We start from the raw sequence: 20,707 nt of genomic DNA, 5'->3' as shown, positions 1-20,707 counted from the left end.
TCTCTCTCTCTCTCTCTGATGCTTGCTTGCCCTTGGAGTGCAGCCACCATGTTTTGAGGAAACAGAAGCCACATAGAAAGGTCACATGTGAGTATTCCTGCTGACACAAATCACAGCTCTAGTTAGGACCCCAGTCTAGCATCTACTGCCAGACCTGTGAATGCTTGAAACTCCAGATGATTCTAGTCTTTTGCCTTCAAGTATTCCAGCCAAGTCCTCAGACATGTGAAGCAGCAGCAGGTCATCCACTTTGTGCTCTACCTGAATTACTGACATACAGAAGCCATGAGAGGAAATGAATGATTGTTATTTTAAGTTATTAGGGTATGGGGTGATTATACAGCATAGATAATAGAGATGAATTTAGCAATCAAGTCCTCTGAAAAATGTGGCAATCTTGAAACATGACCCTAGATAGATATACTTCTCCCAGCTCCTCTTTTCACTGCTTGTTCACATATGAGAGCATCTGCAGGGATTCCCATCACAGAGTTTTCTTCAGGTTAATTATAGAAGCACTAAGTGTAAAGCTGAAAAACACCACCACCCTTGTTACAACCAGACTCTCAGAAAATACACTAAATTCTATATGATTAGTGTATAAGTGTTGATTTAAATTATGCAATAATCATACCAGGTTCTTGATTCATCCTTTGTACAGTGGGAAATATGACAAAAATTAAAATTTCAATCTCTGAGGTACAAAAGTTTGATTTAAGATTTAGTAAAGTAAATTGATCTCTTTAGTCCTTTTAGAAATTTGTTTTGGTATCACCAATCTATTTTGTCCCCACAGGAGCCTAGTAAGTGGTGGGGCAGCCAGGCAGGTCTTGAGAGCATCCAAGGAATCCTCTACTCTGAATTAGGCAATTTAATACCACATAAACCCTGTGCAGTTAATTTAATTCCCATATTATATGAGGAAATCAAAGCACAGAAAAGTAGGATGGAGGCTTTTTCTAAACACATTTAAATTAAATGATCAAATACATACATATTTAGTCAAATGTAAAACAAAATACTTATTTTTAACAGTGCCCATGGCTCCAGACATCTCACTCGATGTTCATCTGCTTCAGATGTTAATAGTATCTCAAAGAGAAAAGATGTAAATTTAGAGTATAAACTTAAAACACTTGAGCTTGTGCTGAAAGAATGGGAAAAACTTTCAGAGGTAACTTCGACTATAATGCACTGACTTTTTTTTTTTTTTACATCTTTATTGGAGTATAATTGCTTTACAATGATGTATTAGTTTCTGCTTTATAACAAAGTGAATCAGTTATACATATACATATGTTCCCATATCTCTTCCCTCTTGCGTCTCCCTCCCTCCCACCCTCCCTATCCCACCCCTCTAGGTAGTCACAAAGCACCAAGCTGATCTCCCTGTGTTATGCAGCTGCTTCCCACTAGTTATCTACCTTATGTTTGGTAGTGTATATATGTCCATGCCACTCTCTCGCTTTGTCACAGCTTACCCTTCCCCCTCCCCATATTCTCAAGTCCATTCTCTAGTAGGTCTATGTCTTTATTCCTGTCTTACCCCTAGGCTCTTCATGACATTTTCCCCCTTAAATTCCATATATATGTGTTAGCATACGGTATTTGTCTTTCTCTTTCTGACTTACTTCACTCTGTATGACAGACTCTAGGTCCATCCACCTCATTACAAATAGCTCAATTTCATTTCTTTTTATGGCTGAGTAATATTCCATTGTATATATGTGCCACATCTTCTTTATCTATTCATCCGATGATGGACACTTAGGTTGTTTCCATCTCTGGGCTATTGTAAATAGAGCTGCAATGAACATTTTGGTACATGACTCTTTTTGAATTTCGGTTTTCTCAGGGTATATGCCCAGTAGTGGGATTGCTGGGTCATATGGTAGTTCTATTTGTAGTTTTTTAAGGAACCTCCATACTGTTCTCCATAGTGGCTGTACCAATTCACATTCCCACCAGCAGTGCAAGAGTGTTCCCTTTTCTCCACACCCTCTCCAGCATTTATTGTTTCTAGATGTTTTGATGATGGCCATTCTTACTGGTGTGAGACGATATCTCATTGTAGTTTTGATTTGCATTTCTCTAATGATTAATGATGTTGAGCATTCTTTCATGTGTTTGTTGGCAGTCTGTATATCTTCTTTGGAGAAATGTCTATTTAGGTCTTCTGCCTATTTTTGGATTGGGTTGTTTGTTTTTTTGTTATTGAGCTGCATGAGCTGCTTATAAATTTTGGAGATTAATCCTTTGTCAGTTGCTTCATTTGCAAATATTTTCTCCCATTCTGAGGGTTGTCTTTTGGTCTTGTTTATGGTTTCCTTTGCTGTGCAAAAGCTTTGAAGTTTTGAGAACTTGACCTTCACTACTATTGGTCCCCACCTGGTGGTAACTTGTCCAAGGTCACAAAACTAAAGCTGAGGTTCAAACCTAGGTCCACCTAACTCAAAATCCAATGCATAATCCACTCCACAGTGTGTGTGTGTGTGTGTGTGTGTGTGTATATATATATATATATATATATATATATATACTGTACAAATCCACTATGTTTCTTGGGAACAACACATCTGTAAGCATCATCACCAGGACCCTAACAACAAAAAGCATTTCAAGGTCAGTGTAGAATACTGGTGGAGAACAAGGAGTCTAAAAACAAGCTGCCTGGTTTTCAATCCCAGCTTTTCCATTTGCCTGCTGTGTGAATGTTCTGGTTATCTACTGTTGTTTAATAAACTACCCTAAAACTTTGTGATTTAAAGTAATAATTTATTATTAACTTTCATGGTTCTGTGGGTTGACTGCATTTAGCTGGGTGGTTTTTAGGGTCTCTCATGCCGTTGCAGTCAGATGTTGACTGGGGCCACATTCATCTGAAAGTTCAATTGGATTAAACATCCAAAGGGGATACTATGGCTGGTAGGTCAGCTGGGGCTGTTAACCAGAGCACATTCATTTAGGCCTCCCATTGAATCCTTTTGTTCCAAGACAGAGATTCCAACAGCAAGTGTTCCAAGAAAACTGGGTAGAATCTATAAAGCTACTTATTAACTAGCCCTGGAACTCATGTGACTTCACTTGTGCTATATGTTGTTGGTCTAAAGTGAGTCATAGTGGCCAAGAGAGATTTGAGACAACACAAGTTATGGGTCATTAGCAGATTCACCTTTGGAGGTAAGCTACCACACTAACCTTGTTCAATTCAGTTCAATTCTCTGTGCTTCATTTTCTCCATCCATAAAATGGAGGTGATAACAGTGCCTACTTGATAAGATTGTTGTGAGAATTAAATGAAGTAATACATGTAAAATGGTTAGATGATCCCCTGGCACATAACAGGTACTCAATGAAGGTTACATTGCTATTACTATTCTCTTAGGAACACCATGCTAGATACTGGGACTGTATCACTTTACACCCACGGAGCACCTTATATATCGCTTATTATACTGTTTCTAGAGACCATCACCAGGCCATGATAATTCTTGGACAGAGAATTTCACATGGGCTTCCTGGCGACTCTTCGTTGTGCTCCACATATTCATTCCCATGGACAAATGGGAATTTGTCTATGCTGACACTTGTCTTTCTGTCATTTCTATGCTGTCACTTGTTGTTAACATAGACTTTCGATGAGGATATTTCAAAGCCAACCACACTCAGGCTTTCAGGCAGGAAGATCAAGGAGCATACTCACCAATGCTCTTCGCAATTTTAAACATAGCTCCAAGGAGATCCATTAGCAATAAACTGTCTCCCACCCACTCAAGGACCCAAACTGAGAACTTCTGATCTTCTAGAGGTCAGCTTCAAAGACTCAGGGGCAAAAAGTGGCTTTGTGGTTCTCAGGAAACTTGGTCCCAAGCTTGAGAACTTTCTGTACAACAGACCAGCTGAGGTTCCTCTTGCAAAAAGAAGAAAATTTAACCCAGGCATTGCTCAGCTGAAAAGCTGCATGGTTTTGAGGAAATACCTGGCATAGCTGGCCCACAGTCATATCACCATGACAGTACAAACATTTTCCCCAGGCTCCTGCCACATGGAGTTGCAGCATGAAAGCCTAAACATAGTTTTAGGGAGATCAGACCCACAGGGCAACTTACTGCAGTCTTTTCTTCTCTCCTTCTAGTTTCTAGGTCGTCTCAGGAAGCAGCCGGACATTGCTGTTCATTCTAAATAGAGTCACCAGTTTATCCACCTCTAAGTGCTTAAAAGATCCTTAGCAAAGGTAGCCAATTTTGGTGAGTGGCACAGGCTAGCACCAGTGTGGTGAAAGTTGAGAGGTATCAGAGTGGACCCTCTGCTTCAAACTGCTTTCTCTCCATTTTCCATACTGCCTGAAATGTTACCGAATGTGCTTTATTAATTTTAGTGATTATGTCCTCTTGAAAAATAAAAATTTCCTAGATTGAATTAATTCATTATAGAATGATACTAGTCAGAACTATGATTAATATTTAGGAAAAAAACTGAGGAGGAAAAGAGCAGAGGAGAGAAGTAGGTATTTCTTCACTAATATGAGTAAAGTGCAGGAAAAGCAAGGGTAGAGCTAGGCCCAGGAGAAAACTGGAAGCAGAGACTTGACATCTATAGGACCTTCTCTAACTCTAAAATGTGTCAGCTTCTTATCTTAAACAAAATCTCTACAATTGGAGACCTGGACACTAGCAATTATAGGCTTCCATTGTTTTACCCTCAAAAATCAGAGAGGAAAGATACTGTTACCTCCCTGATACTTAAAAAAAAATATCCTAGGGAAGGATCCTGACTGTCCAGTTTAGACTAGGTTTTTATCCCTCAACCAATCACTGTGGTCAGGAAGGGGGAGTCATTAAAAAACAAAAAGTCTCATTTATCTCATGTGAGTTGTGGGTGGAGGATGAGGTAGAAAAAATGATTCAACTAAAAGGAAGAAAGTGAAATTCTCAAAAGAAGAAAGAGGTCCTGGACACACACAAAAAAATCACTAATATACACAATGGGTATTATCAGCCACCAACACTTTAAAGCAGAGGTCCCCAACCCCCAGGCCGTGGACCAGTACCAGTCCACTGCCTGTTAGGAATTCGGGCCGCACAGCAGAAGGTGAGCAGCAGCGAGCCAGCAAAGCTTCATCTGCCGCTACCCCATCGCTCCCCATCACTCGCATTACCACCTGAACCATCCCCCCACACCCTGTCTGTGGAAAAATTGTCTTCCCCGAAACTGGTCCCTGGTGCCAAAAAGGTTGGGGGCCACTGCTTTAAAGTATATTATTTTATCAAATCAATTTTAGGTGAGACTAGTGGACTGAAGGACAGGAGAGGTGGGGGGAGGATAAGGAAGAGATATAATTTTGAATCAGAATTTATATCTATTTACAACTGCATTTATAATTAACTATAATATATATGACTTTCATATAAATACTTTTGCAAATCTCTGGTCAAACTATGTGATATAACTTTTATCAAAAGTATATAATTATTGCAGTCATGGTCTCTAAGAAGACAAAAATTAGATGAGGGAGCAGCAATTGTCAGTATAAAAATGCTAGAGGTAAAGTAAGGATGGGGTGGAATGGGGTGGGATCAGCAAGGAAAAAGAGAACAAAAAAGTCAAAGTGAGAGACTTTCCAAAATAAACCTCAATGCCATCAGAGTTTTGCCTTTGACAAGCAGTTTAGATTTTTGGATCTATCAGCTTTTGCAGTTCTCATTCAGTAGCTTCAGCTTTTCTCCAGGAAAAAATCTAGACACATATTTTCATGCCTCAGATGAAATCACAACATCTATTATGTGGCTGGATTTGTAAATCTAGTGCTACCTACTTCCATTTCCAGCCTGAAAACAGTGGGCAGCTCCAAGAGTTCTCCAGTGCAAACCCATGTGCATATAAACACTGCATGCCTGACAAGCTATGTAATGAAGCATATGTATTTTCTTATTCAGCTTCTGCAGAGACGTTTCATTGAATAAGAAGAATTAGGATTGAAAAGAGTCACATTTGACTGGCCACACTTTGCCAAATGAGATTTCAAACTCTCTTTAAAATTTCTTAAAACTCTTTAATTCCCCACATGAAGTAAAATCATGTAAACTTCAATGCTTACCTCTAGAAAAAAGAGCTAAAATAATTTTACTTGCTTGATGTTACCTGTACAATAATTATGTCAAAGCAGAAGCTCCAAGTTCCATTCTGCTTTTCTTTAAATGGCAGTAATAACAGTTGTGTAGTAATAGCAGCAGGTACAGTGATCCTGAGCCCACCACAGAGGCTCTCACTCAAAGGTAGGTGGTAATACTCAGCATCCTGTCAAGAAATGAGTTTCAATATTCGAGAATTTCTCAAAATGTCTTCCAAGTTTGTAAATATCACTATGTCTAACTGGCCATTTCAAAATGTCCAGATCAACATCTACACTTTTAACTGGTTATCTCATCTCAGAAGGAAAATTTGCCCCTTCTCCTATTTACCTGTGCTTTAGACACGAGTTCTTCCATTCCGTCATCATTCCTCTCCCTGTTCCCTCATCTCCTTGAAGTCTTTTTCCCACCAATACCCTCCTTTCTTCTCCAGTGTCTCCCTTCTTCAGGCTCTTTCCTCTTACTTCCAATACACACTTATGTCTCCAACTAAACTCTCTTTGAAGAGGAAGTTGTGTTCCCTGTGCAGATTCAAGTGCTTTCTGCTCAGTAAAGCCAATGTTTGGGGTAGAGGGACAGTGGGAGAGGGAAAAGAAACAGCGAGTAAGCATAGCAGCTGTCATGTTTTGTTTAGGGCAGAATGACATTTTAATGAGTTCTCAGAACTCTATCACAAGTTACATCTTGCTCAGGACAGTGCTGGCACAGAGAAAACAATGTAAGGCATGGGATGAGAACCACAGACGTGAAGACAAAAGTAAAACCTAAGACATTGACAAGCTCCAGGTTGTAGAAATATTACTAAAATTCAATGAAATAAAAGCCTTGGTTATAAAAAAGATGATCACTGTATAACGACATACTTTCCATATTAATACCAACAGAGGTATAGGTACAAAGCAATAGTTATATGGCAAGTTAGGGAAACAGTACCACATTCCTGAGCTATCATAGCAGCGAGATTGCCCTTCACTTTTGGATGAAATTTCAAAACAAGAAATGTGTGATATTACTAAGATGTCACCTTCTTTCCATTTTCCAACAGATAAATTGAAATGGATAAATTTGTAAACTGAATTATATTTTCTCAATGAAGAGAAAGGAAAGAGTCTCTCTCTCGTTTATTATTGAACTTTTTTTTATATTATATAACAAATAACAAATATAACAAATATAAAAATATAACAAATATATATTATATAACAAATTAGTTATTTGTATTTAGTGCTTTTTAAAAAAATATTTATTTATTTATTTTCAGCTGAGTTGGGTCTTTTTTGCTGTACATGGGCTATCTCTAGCTGCAGTGAGGGGGGGCTACTCTTCATTGCGGTGTGTGGGCTCCTCATGGTGGTGGCTTCTCTTGTTGTGGAGCATGGGCTGTAGGCGTATGGGCTTCAGTAGTTGTGGCTTGTGGGCTCCTAGAGTGCAGGCTCAGTAGTTGTGGCGGCGCCTGGGTTTAGTTGCTCTGCAGCATGTGGGATCTTCCCAGGTCAGGGCTTGAACCCATGTCCCCTTCATTGGCAGCAGATTCTTAACCATTGAGCCACCAGGGCAGCTCTGTATTTAGTGCTTTAGTTTTAGTTTATCTTCTCCTAATCTCTCTTGTCAAGTGACTAATGAAACATAAACAAGAAATTAAGGAAAGAAAAGAACGACTTTCTAATTAAAATTATTTTAGAATTCAAACAATGAACGCTGTTCCTATTTTTTGTTCCTGTTATCATCCAATTTTGTCTTGTTTTTAGTGTAATAGGTTTTCTTGAAGACAGGCAAATAAAACTGATATCTGGGGGAAAAATTTTTCCTACATCATGTTTCCTAAATTCCATAAAAGTGTTTTCTCTATTTCATTCCAAAGCCTCAGGATAAAGAAAAGTCAAATTCTGCCTTAATCTTGGCATTCACTTGTGAACAAGCAGCCTGACCTAGTTCTCTCATTTAATGTCATACAGTCCTCTGAGCACCTGCAGAAAAAGGAAAACCAAACCCATTTACTAGATACCCAACATCAGACATGTGTGCAGATACATTTTAAAAAATAATCATGGACACTGATTTGCAAGAATATAACTTACTTTTCTTATATTTGGACTTTGTTTAGTTTTCAAGATCACAATTTCACTAATAGCAGAAAAACAAATCTTGTATGTTGGAAGATTTTTTAATCATATTACTTATGATTGGTCTGTTCATATTTTCTATTTCTTCCTGGTTCAGCCTTGGAAGGTTATGACTTTCTAAGAATTTGTCCGTTTCTTCCAGGTTGTCCATTTTTTGGCATAAGTTGCTTGTAGTAGTCTCTTATGATCCTTTGTATTTCTGCAGTGTCAGTTGTAACTTCTTTTTCATTTATAATTTTATTGATTTGAGTCCTCTCCCTTTTTTCTTGACAAGTCTGGCTAAAAGTATATCAGTTTTATCTTCTCAAAGAACAAGCTTTTCATTTCATTGATCTTTGCTATTGTTTTCTTCATTTCTTTCTGCTCTGATATTTATGATTTCTTTCCTTCTACTACCTTTGGGTTTTGTTTGCTCTTCTTTCTCTAGTTGCTTTAGGTGTAAGGTTAGGTTGTTTATTTGAGATTTTTCTTATTTCTTGAGGTAGGATTGTATTGCTATAAACTTCCCTGTTGGAAATGCTTTTGCTGCATCCCATAGCTTTTGGGTCATTTTGCTTTCATTGTCATTTGTTTCTAGGTATTTTTTGATTTCCTCTTTGATTTCTTCAGTGATCTCTTCGTTGTTCAGTAACATATTGTTTAGCTGCCATGTGTTTGTGTTTTTTACAGTTTTATTCCTGTAATTGATTTCTAATCTCATAGCGTTGTGGTTGGAAAAGATGCTTGATATGATTTCAATTTTCTTAAGTTTACTGAGGCATGATTTGTGACCCAAGATGTGATCTATCCTGGAGAATGTTCCATGAGCAATTGAGAAGAAAGTATTATGCTGCTTTCAGATGGAATGTCCTATAAATATCAATTAAGTCCATCTGGTCTAATGTGTCATTTAAGACTTGGGTTTCTTTATTAATTTTCTGTCTGGATGATCTGCCCTTTAGTGTAAGTGGGGTGTTAAAGTCCACACTATTGTGTTACTGTTGATTTCCCCTTTAATGGCTGTTAGAATTTGCCCTGTTTATTGAGATGTTCCTAGGTTGACTGCATGTCTATTTACAGTTGTTATGTCTTCTTCTTGGATTGATCCCTTGATCACTATGTACTGTCCTTTTTGTCTCTTGTAACAGTCTTTATTTTAAAGTCTATTTTGTCTGATATGACTATTACTACTCCAGCTTTCTTTTGATTTCCATTTGCATGGAATATCTTTTTCCATCCCCTCAATTTTAGTCTGTATGTGTCCCTAGGTCTGAAGTGGGTCTCTTGTAGACAGCATATATACAGGTCTTGTTTTTGTATTCATTCAGCCAGTCTATGCCTTTTGGTTGGAGCACTTAATCCATTTACACTTAAGATAATTATCGATATGCCTGTTCCTATTACCATTTTCTTAATTGTTAGGGTGGTTTTATTTTTGTTTTTTTTTTGGCGGTACATGGACCTCTCACTGTTGTGGCGACTCCCATTGTGGAGCACAGGCTCCGGACACGCAGGCTCTGGACACGCAGGCTCAGCAGCCATGGCTCATGGGCCCAGCCGCTCCGCAGCATGTGGGATCTTCCCAGACCGGGGCACGAACCCGTGTCCCCTGCATCGGCAGGTGGACTCTCAACCACTGCGCCACCAGGGAAGCCCCAAGGGGTTTGTTTTTGTAGGTCTTTTTCTTCTCTTGTATTTCTCGCCTAGAGAAGTTCCTTTAGCATTTGTTGTAGAGCTGGTTTGGTGGTGCTGAATTCTCTTAGATTTTTCTTGTCTGTAAAGCTTTTGATTTCTCTGTTGAATCTGAAAGAAATTCTTGTTGTGTAGAGTAATCTTGGTTGTAGGTTTTTCCCTTTCATCACTTTAAATATATCCTGCCACTCCCTTATGAACTGCAGAGTTTCTGCTGAAAAATCAGCTGTTAACCTTATGGGGATTCCCTTCTATGTTATTTGTTGCTTTTCCCTTGTTGCTTTTAACATTTTTTCTTTGTGTTTAATTTCTGTTACTGTGATTAATATGCATCTTGGTGTGTTTCTCCTTGAGTTTATCCTGTATGGACTCTTTTGTGCTTCCTGGAATTAGCTATTTCCTTTCCCTTCTTAGGGAAGTTTTTGACTATAATCTCTTCATTCTTTTTTCAGACACTTTCTCTTTCTCTTCCTCTGGGACCCCTATAATTTGGATGTTGGTGTGGTTAATGTTGTCCCAGAGGTCTCTGAGACTGTCCTCATTTCTTTTAATTCTTTTTTCTTTATTCTGCTCCATGGCAGTGATTTCTACCATTCCCTCTTCCAGCTTACGTATCCCTTCTTCTGCCTCAGTTATTCTACTATTGATTCCTTCTAGTGTATTTTTAATTTCATTTATTGTGTCGTTCACCACTGTTTGTTTGTTCTTTAGTTCTTCTAGGTCCTTGTTAATCATTTCTTGTACCTTCTTGATCTGTGCCTCCATTCTATTTCTGAGATCTTGTATCATCCCTACTATCATTACTCTGAATTCTTTTTCAGGTAGATTGGCTATTTCCTCTTCATTTATTTGGTCTTGTGGGTTTTTACCTTGCTCCTTCATCTGCAACATATTTCTCTGTCATCTCATTTTGTATATTGTGCTTGTGGTGTCCTTTTCACAGACTGCAGGGTCAGAGTTCCTCTTGTTTCTGGTGTCTTCCCCCTGGTGTATGATATTGGTCCAGGCGCTTGTGTATACTTCCTAGAGGGAAGGACTGGTGCCTGTCCACTGGTGGGTGGAGCTGAGTCTTGTCCCTCTAATGGGTAGTGCCTCATCAGGGAGTGTTTTGGGGTGTCTGTAAGCTTAGAAAGAATTTAGGCAGACTGTCTGCTGATAGGTGGGGCTGTGTTCCTGTGTTGCTGATTGTTTGGAATGAGGCGTCCAGCACTGGAACCTGCAAGCAGTTGGGTGAAGCCAGGTCTTGTTGTTGAGAGGGAGCCCTCCAGGAGAGCTCAAGCTGATTAATATTCCCTGAGGCCAGGTCAGGATTCCCACCCTGGAGATGCAGGCCCAATCCCCGGCCTAGGAACCAAGACCTCCCAAGCTGCACAGAGTGGTCAATAAAAAAAAAAAAGGAAAAGAAAGCAATCAAACAAAACCCAAGACAAGTAACAAAAATGCAAACAAACAGCAGCAACAACAACAACAAAATGGAAAAGAAAACAAGCAAACAGACAAACAAAACCCAAGATAAATGATAAAAGCAAAACCAAACAAAAAAACCCACAAAAAATATAAAGAAAACAAGAGAACCAAAGAACTCAAAAACAAACAATAAAAATGAAACTAACAAAATAAAAAAAAAACAAAACAGAAAGCAAACAAAAAAGAAAAGAAAACATAAAACAAACAAACACAATCTACAAAATAAAAAGATAAAAACAAAGAACAAAAACAAAAGAAAAAACACCATACAGCAAAAAAAAAAAAAGTAAAAATAGTAAAATAAAAAACATTAAAAATTTTTTAAAAAGAAAAGAACAGGGCTTCCCTGCTGGTGCAGTGGTTGAGAGTTCACCTGCCAATGCAGGGGACATGGTTTCGTGCCCCAGTCCAGGAGGATCCCACATGCCACGGAGCAGCTGGGCCCGTGAACCATGGGCACTGATCCTGCGCGTCCAGAGCCTGTGCTCCCAAAGGGAGAGGCCACAACTGTGAGAGGCCCACGTGCAGCAAAAAAAAAAAAAAAAAAGAAAAGAAAGAAAAAAAGAAAAGAACAAATAGAACAACAACAGAACAAAATGAAACAAACAAAAATAATAATAATATTTTCCTGGGGCCTCCACTGTCAGTGTCCTTGCCCCCACAGTGAGCCACAGCCAACCCTGTCTCCCCCGGAGGCCCTCCTATACCTCTAGGTAGGTCTCTGAACCTGCTGTGGGCACTGTAGGGGCAGCTCAGACTCTCACCTCACCCAACTCTCACATGTACTTGCCCCCAAAGTCCACAGCTGCTAAAGTTAGACTGGTCTCAGTTGTGGGAGCACTTGCTGTCTGTTCATATATTCCACAGACCCAGAGTTTGCCAAACCAATCACGGGGATTTTATCTGTGGTTTGTGCAGCTGCCCAGAGAGATTTTCTTTTCTCCTCCTTAGTCACACAGCCTCTGGGGGTCAGCTTTTTTTCTGGCCCCACCTCTGCATGTGGGTCACCCTCAGACATCTATTCCCCACCCAAGCAAGAGGGGGGCGAAAGCAGTAGCTGATTGGGTCACACTTACTTGCTCAGGCCACAGCTGGGGCAGGTGCCAAGTGCCTGCAGTGACAGAGACCAGCAGGAAGTTGCAACAGACTGGGGAGTGCTCAATCTGGTGGGAGTCCCTCCCAGTGCCTGTGGAGGCAGGGGCTGGCATGTAAGGAGAGAGTCCAGGATGGCAGCGCCACCTCTTATGCACCACTCAACAATGGTGCCTCATTTGCAAGGCAGACCACACTTCCTCTAGGAGCATTCATGGCCATGGAGCCCCTCACTCCCATCCCCTCAAGTTGTCTCTATACAGCCAACAGTGGTCTTCTCCCTGGATTTGCTCTCCTAACCTCACACTTTAGCACTCAGCCCCTACCAGCATTGGTGGCTTCGTTTCTCAGGCTGGGGTGCCCAGGGCTTATTTTGGAGGAGGCTTTGGCGTGGGCGATGCATGTGGTTCCTGCATGCTGTCAAAGGAGGCTTTGGCAGTGGCAGCACTCAGGACCCTGGAGCCTGCATAGCACTCAGGACTCCAGAGCCTGCATGGGTGGAGGTGTTGACTTGAGGGGTGGGTGAGCCTGCTCAGAAGGCTGCCCCTCTCAGTGAGCAAGGAGGCAGGAAGCCAGTGGGTGGTGAAGGGGGTTGCGATGGCGGCCCCACCCCTTGCACACCAATCACTGTGTGCCTTGCTTCTATAGTGCCCCAGGCTTCTTCTGAAAACTTTCCAGGTTGTGGAGTTCCTTCCTCCTGTCCCCTCAGGCTGTCTCTTCACAGCCAGCAGCTGTCCCCTCCCTGGGTCTGCTCTCCAAAGCCCACTTCCCAGCACCCAGCCCCCCTCTGCACCAGGAGACACACAACTCAGGCTGGGGTGCACAGGGCAGCTGCACAGACCATGCACACAGTTCTTACTTGTCCTGCCTTCCACAGACCACTTGCTCCATTTCCCTCTGATCCCATAAATGTCCCTTCCTACCCAAGCTGATTTCCCTGTTGTGAATGGGCTTTTCTGAGTGCAGGAACCTCTCCTCACCTTCAATTCCCTGCCAGCAGTGCTGGTCCCTTACCATTTTCTTGTTTCTTTTTTTTTTTCTTTCTTTTGTCCTACCCAGTTGTGTGGGGATTTTTCTTGTCCTTTTAGGTGTCTTCTACTAGTGTTCAGCAGGTGCTCTGTGAGGATAGTTCCATTTGTAGATGTATTCTTGATGTACTTGTGAGGAGAGGCAAATTCTACTTCCTCCTATTCCATTATCTTCTCTTGTAGTTCAGCATAAATGTAATTATTTCTGCTTTAAAATTCAAAATAAGCTTCTGGGTGAAATACTCAGTTAAATTTAAGATTTTCAAACTCCTCCTTAACCTTACCTTCTCTTTCCCAGGAATTGAACTAAGGACAAAGGACTTTGTATCATCCTGTCATCATGGGAGAGGTGCCTGAGGAATGACAAATTGTTTATGCTAGCTTCTGCTCAAATGGCCTTGGTTTTCAGCATCTGTTCCCACTGTACCTTCCACCCATTGTCCTCCCCTACAAACATCCCACAGGTTCCTCTGTGGCCACCTCATCCCCATTGTGCAAGTGCTCTCTCTCTGTCTCTCTTTCTCCTGGTTTACCAGACCTCTCTCAATCTTCCTCTTCACTCACACCACATGGGACCATGAGACATCATTGAGGCTCAAGGTGAAGTGAATAGTGATGATAGCTTTCTCTCTGCTAGGTCTAATTGGTCATTATTTCTACTTAACTACAGACACCTCACTTTGGGTATGGTCTACTGTGAGTCTATCTCCTCTCAGAGTTTTAGGCAGGAAATGGGACATCAGCCCTGTAATGCCCTCTAACCCCCAAGCTTATCAGGGTCTTTCTAAGGGACCCATGTCCATTACTCAGACTCTGACCCCCCTCTCAGCCTTTCTTTCTCCTCCCCTCAGTTTGTCTCTCAATTGGTCAAGGAGAAAAAGACTAGATTTTCCTCTGTCATGCATCATTTTGAATCTATTTTTTTAGCATAATCTCTACACTTTGTTTTCCTCAAGGATCTGGCTCTTGATATACAAAACCAAGTTTGGGGGATTCAAAACCATTTTCTTTCTTCATCCTCTTGTCTTTAAAATACTTTTTCACTACCAAGAATTGTGAAGCAACAATTCAGTGTTCAAATGACTTATTCTATCTTGGCTTCCACCTGCCTCACCCCTTATCCCCACATCTAGAGCAGTGGATATAGAAAACTACCAGTAGCAGCTACCAGTAGTAGCTATGGAAATGGAGGATGGAAACCTAAGATTATGTTTCTACTATGGCCAATATTTTTATATTGAAGCCCAATATTAACTTCATCAACAGAGATTTTTGAGACATGCACTCTTCCAGGCTCTGAGAGTTCCCTATACTCATGGAACTTGCACTTTCATTGAGTGAAGTAGATAACAAACAAGAAATGAATAAACAAGATAATTTCCAATTATTATAAGTTCGATGAAATAAAGAAAGAGGGTAATATGATAAAGAGTAACTGGAGGAAATGAGGAAGGTCAAGGAAGCTCACTCTAAGTAGGTGACATTTGAGCTGAGACCTGAAGGATAAAGGGAGCCCGGCATGTGAAGAGCTAGGAGAAGACCTTTCTAGGAAGAGAAAGCAGCAAGTATAAAGGCTCAGAGGTGGAAAATAGCTTGGCATGTTCAAGGAACAGAGGGGAGACCAGTGTAACTAGAACATCATGGACACAAGGGAGAGATCAGAAAAGGAAGCAGAACCAAGTCATGTGGTTTCCAGAAAGCCAGAGTTAACAGCTTGATTTTTTTCCAGATAAAATGAGAAATTATTAATCAGTTTGATCAGAGAAATTACATTTGTTTTGTTTTTTAAAAGATTCCTCTGTTTGTAAGAATGGCTTACAAGGGGAGTAAGACTGAATATGGTAGATACATTCAACATATATTTAAGAAATATCCTCAAGAAGAACTCTTCAGCTCTCTGTGAAAAAGGGTTGAAATGTCAAATTCCCAAATTATATAACTGTGTTTATGATTCCACTATTAATACCAACATTGCAAGAACTAACTCATAAGCACTCTGAACATCACACTTGGTTGATCATTAAAGGCCTTGACCAGCTGCCTAAATAAAAATCAGGACCATTGATGTTAAGATAAGCCAAGAATCTCACTGGCAAGCTCTTTATCTCTAACACTTTGTGAAACAAAGAATGCTTATTAGTTCTCATATCCAAGTTGCATGAGAATACTTGGAGCATAAGTATTGTGCAAAAATAATTTAATGGTTATGTTCCAGCTTAAATACAAATATTAAGATTTGGAGGGTAAAATTCAGATTTATTTCCCCCTTTAGAATTTGGTCACCAGATTAATCACCCATCTAGAGTTTCAGACTAAATACATGTGTTTTTTTTTCCTTTTTTTCATCACCTCTCTCCCTTTCCCCTGGTAAAAATACTATCAAATGAATATCCTCCAAACTCTGCCCAAGTCTGTTAGCTACTCTTCCCATCTCCATGAGGTATATGTGAGTAATTAACTAGGAAAGTGTTCACTTCAATATAATCCTCTCATACAAAGGGGAGTAAAAGTGTCCTGTCTGTTGAATAATAAAGATGGGAAGCTGCAGATTTCCCCTTATAATCTGTTCAAGAGTTCAAGTCAATTATAAGGATTCTAGTGCAGTAATAACTTGAATAAGAATTTTACTTAATCTTTGATCTTACATATAAGCAATTCATTAGAGCTTGGTGCAGAAAAGAGAAGAGAGATCTTTGAGAAGTTTAGTGTTTGCCATTCCTTTGCTTCTCTTCTGCAACAAAACTCAGGGTCTGTTCTTGACATTACTGTCCTCTCTTCCATACATCCTATGTAAAACATTTCATACTCTACATTACTGTTTTTATGCTGATGACTCCCAAATCTCTATCTCCAGCACTAATCACTCCATGAACTTCAGAATCATTCATCCAACTGCCTGCTAGACATAAATGGGAAGTCCCATAAACATTTCAATATCAATATAATCCAAATTGAATCTGAATTTCCCTACATATTCCCATCTCAAACTGTTACTCCTCCTATATTTCCAATTACTGTGGTACCAGTACCACAGTACTGGTACTTCTACCCTATACCTAGTCACAAATCCAGCAAACTGAGAGTGATTCTAGGACACTCCCCCCTTACACTATCCATCAATTGCAAAGTTCTGTTGATTTAACATACTACACATTCTTGAATCTGAACTCCTAACACTTACTCTGGTTGGGGTCCTCCTCAATTCTTACATGAACCAAAAAAGCAATCTTCCAGCAAGTCTCCCTACCCCTAATGTTGTTCCCTTATATCCATCCTCAACAATGTTATCTATCTAAAGTGCACACCTGACCTCTCCTGCTTTAAACCCTTCAGCAACTTCTGATTGTCTATAGGGTAAATATAGAAGCTCCTTAGCATGACACAAACCTTCCAATATCAGTTGCTCACCTACCTTTTAAATCTTATCTTTCTACCTCACCTTTTAAGTTTTAGTCTTCAAACCACTTGTTCCCTCCACAATCTATGATCCTTCAAATCTCTGTGATTTTATAAATGTCCCTTTGCTTGGAATAATTTTTCCACCTTCTTTCTCCTAACTTTTTCCACATATGATTCATCACAAGTGTCATTTCTTTCTAGGAGCTTCTCTTTAACCTCCAGTTTCTGCCAAGTGTCCCTTTCCACTCTGTAATTCTATGATACCTGCATTTACCTCTCTTACTAAATATTATACTAAAATGATCTATGTACATTCTGGGGCTTTAAGAGAGTCAATCAGTAACAACCCACTTTCTTGCACCCAAGTTAGTACCCAATTGAAAAATAAAAGAGCCATGTGGATGAAAATAAAAATATTACCTTTATTATTGAGAATGTGGCAGAGCTCTTTGAGCCAAATGAGCTGAGTTAGACTTACCCTGAATAGTCCCCAGTGGTTCTGTGCAACCACAACCTCCCCCAACCCTCATCTACATGAGGGTGTGCCTGCTCCTGAAAATTCACATGGAGGAGTCAAGAAGAATGCATACTTTCTTCAGGTAAACATTAGAATATTGCCCCAATAAAAAGGATAGAAAGGCTGAACCATCAGACTCTGCTCTTTTTCAAAGAGAAACCAGCTAGGAGTGAGAGGAGGGGGTAGGCAGGAAGCTGTGAGTGTCACTCTAGTGAGGTTTCCTCTTCACAAAACATGGAGCCAAGGAAGCAAGGTTTAATTCCAAAGATCTCATTACTTCATTAAATGGTAAGCTCCTTGAAGGCAAAGCACATCGTATTCCTCTTTGCATCACCAAAGCTGGCCTACATGAATGTTTATTGAATTTAAGTGATCCCTCAGCTGTAATCATTAAAATCAATTTTGGATAACAGTAACTGACAGAAGCACAGGAAGAGTCAAAGTAAAGACAAAAATTAGAGCAGTATCTAGGCTGGTGACAATTTTTTAAATGTCTATGATGTAATAACAGAGAGGAAAAGGCAAAATGCAATGGGAAATTAAAATTATTATTGTAGAATTATGGGCAATATTTTTAATAATATTTCTTGAACATAATAATTTTGGGGGAAAAATGTTTTAATACATAAGGCAGTTTAGAGGGAGGAATCAAGATGGTGGAGGAGTAGGATGTGGAGCTCACCTCTTCCCACAAATAGATCAAAGACACATCTATAAGTGGAGTGATTAACACAGAACATCTACTGAATGCTGGCAGAAGACCTCAGACTTCCAAAAAGGCAAGAAAACCTCCATATAACAGGGTAGGACAAAAGAAAAAAAAGAGAGAGAGAAAGAAATCAGGATGGGAGCTGCACCTCAGGGAGGGAGCTGTGACGGAAGAAAAGTTCCCTGACCCTGGGAAGTCCCCTCACTTGTGGGGAGTTCAGCCTGGATGGAGGAGGAGATTTAGGCCCTTGGAGAAGAGCACAGCAACAGGTTTGCAGAAGGAAAAATGGAGAGTGACCTGAACAGATGGTTGGTACTGCCTCCCTGCACTCCTCAGCCTGAGACACTCATCCACCAGTGCAGGAGGGGTCTGGGTGCTGAAGCTCAGGTTTAAGAAGTCAGACCCAGGGAGAGGACTGGGGTGGGCTGCATACAGACAGCCTAAAGAGGCTGGAGTGTGGCAACTAAGGGTAAACTCAGAAGAAGCCTGAGCTCATCAGAGAGGCAAGATGCCATTGCTGGGGGTGCCCAAGGAGAGGGGCGAGACCACCATAGGAGCTGCTTTTCTTGTATCCATGTTCTCAGGCAACAGGACATCAGCAACACAAGTTCAGGGGCCGGGTGCAAGCCAAGGCCATTGTGAGGTCCAGTGGTGGACATGGGCCACTGCCGTGGCTAGGGGACCCACGAGAGGGCACCAAGCACTGTCCCTGCTCTCCCAGGGGTAGTGGGCTGCCACCACCATGGGGAGACACAGGAGCATGCACCAATCACTGTCCCCACCATACCAGGAGCAGGCATGGTCTGCGAGCAAGTTGCTGCCCCAGCCCTACCATAAGCATGCACAGGCCTCCACACCTACACAACCCATATAAAGGGAATAAAGGCCAGAACATGCTGAGGAAAGAGACACCAAGCATTCAAGCTAAAAGCAGCCCCTCGATTATGGACAAGATCATGGAAAAAAGGACTTGAACTTACCTCCTCTCATGAAAATCACACAAAAATCACAACTAATTGCTGAACAACCATCAAGAAAAAGATAGGAACCTACAAAAAAAAGAGATACTTTACACCCAAAGACAAAGAAGAAGCCACAATGAGACAATAAGAGGGCCACTTTCACAATATAATCAAATCCCATACCAGCTGGGTGGGTGACCCACAAAGGGGTAAATAATTATATCGCAGAGGTTTTCCCACAGGAGTGAGAGTTCTGGGCCCCACATCAGGCTCCCCACCCTGAGGGTCTGGCATGGTGAGGAGAAACTCCCAGAGCATTTCGCTTTGAAGACCAGAGGGGCATGAATGCAGGAGCTCCACACAACTGGGGGAAACAGAGATCCACTCTTGGAGGGTGCACAAAAGATTTCATGTGCACTGGGAGCCAGCACAAAGCAGTGACTCCATAGAAGCCTGGGCTAGACCTACCTGTGGGTTTTGGAGGGTCTCCTGAGGAAGCAGAGGATAGCTGTAGCTCACTGAGGGGGCAAAGTCACTGGTGGCAGAGGCCACAGGAAATATTGATTAATGTGAATTCTTGCAGAGGCCACCATTTTGGTGCCAAGACCCAGTCCTACCCAACAGCTTACAGAATCCAGTCCTAGAACATCTCAGACCAAACAACCAGAAGGATAGAAAAAAAGCTGCACCCATCAGCAGACAGGTTGCCTAAAGTGAAACTAAGCTCACAGCCACCTCTAAACACACCCCTTGACATGGCTCAGCCTACCACAGGGACAAGACCTAGATATACCCTCCAATGGGCAGACACCAGTCCCTCCCACCAGGAAGACTACAGAATCCTCAAAACCAACTTCACCCAGCAATGGGAAGACACTGGAAGCAAGAAGAGATATGATCCAGAAGCCTGTGGAAAAGACACAATAAATACAGAAATTAGACAAAATGAGACCACAGAGAAATATGTTCCAGTTGAAGAAATACGATAAAAACCCACAAGAAAAACTAAGTGAAGTGGAAATAGGCAATTTACTGGAAAAGAATTTAGACTAATGATACTAAAAATGATCCAAGATCTTCTAAAACAAATGGAGGCACAGGCCAAGAAAAGAGAAAAAAGGTATAACAAAGAACTAGAAATACTAGAGAACAAACAAACAGAGATGCACAATACAATGATTAAAATGAAAAAATACACTAGAAGGAATCAGTAGCAGAATAAATGAAGCAGAAAAACGAATAAGTGACCTAGAAGGCAGAGTAGTGGAACTACTGCATAACAGAATAAAGCAAAACAATGAAAAGAAATGTGGACGGTACAAGGGACATCTGGGACAACATTAAACACATCAACACTTGCATTATAGGGGTCCCAGAAGGAGAAGAGAGGGAGGAAGGTCCTGAGAAAATATTTAAGACATTAGAGATAAAAAAATCTCTAACATGAGAAAGGAATCACTCACTCAAGCCCAGGAAGGGCAGAGAGGCCCATACAAGATAAACTCAAGGAGGAACATGACAAGACAAATAGTGATCAAACTGACAAAAATTAAATACAAAGAAAACAATATTAAAAGCAACAAGGGATAGGCAACAAACAAAATAAAA

The sequence above is a fragment of the Delphinapterus leucas genome, chromosome 7 (assembly GCF_059928025.1).
Source record: "Delphinapterus leucas isolate spDelLeu-1000000601 "Yukka" chromosome 7, BTC_Dleu_Yukka2, whole genome shotgun sequence".
Classification (NCBI taxonomy): Eukaryota; Metazoa; Chordata; class Mammalia; order Artiodactyla; family Monodontidae; genus Delphinapterus; species Delphinapterus leucas.
Note: the sequence above shows the minus strand (reverse complement) of the source record.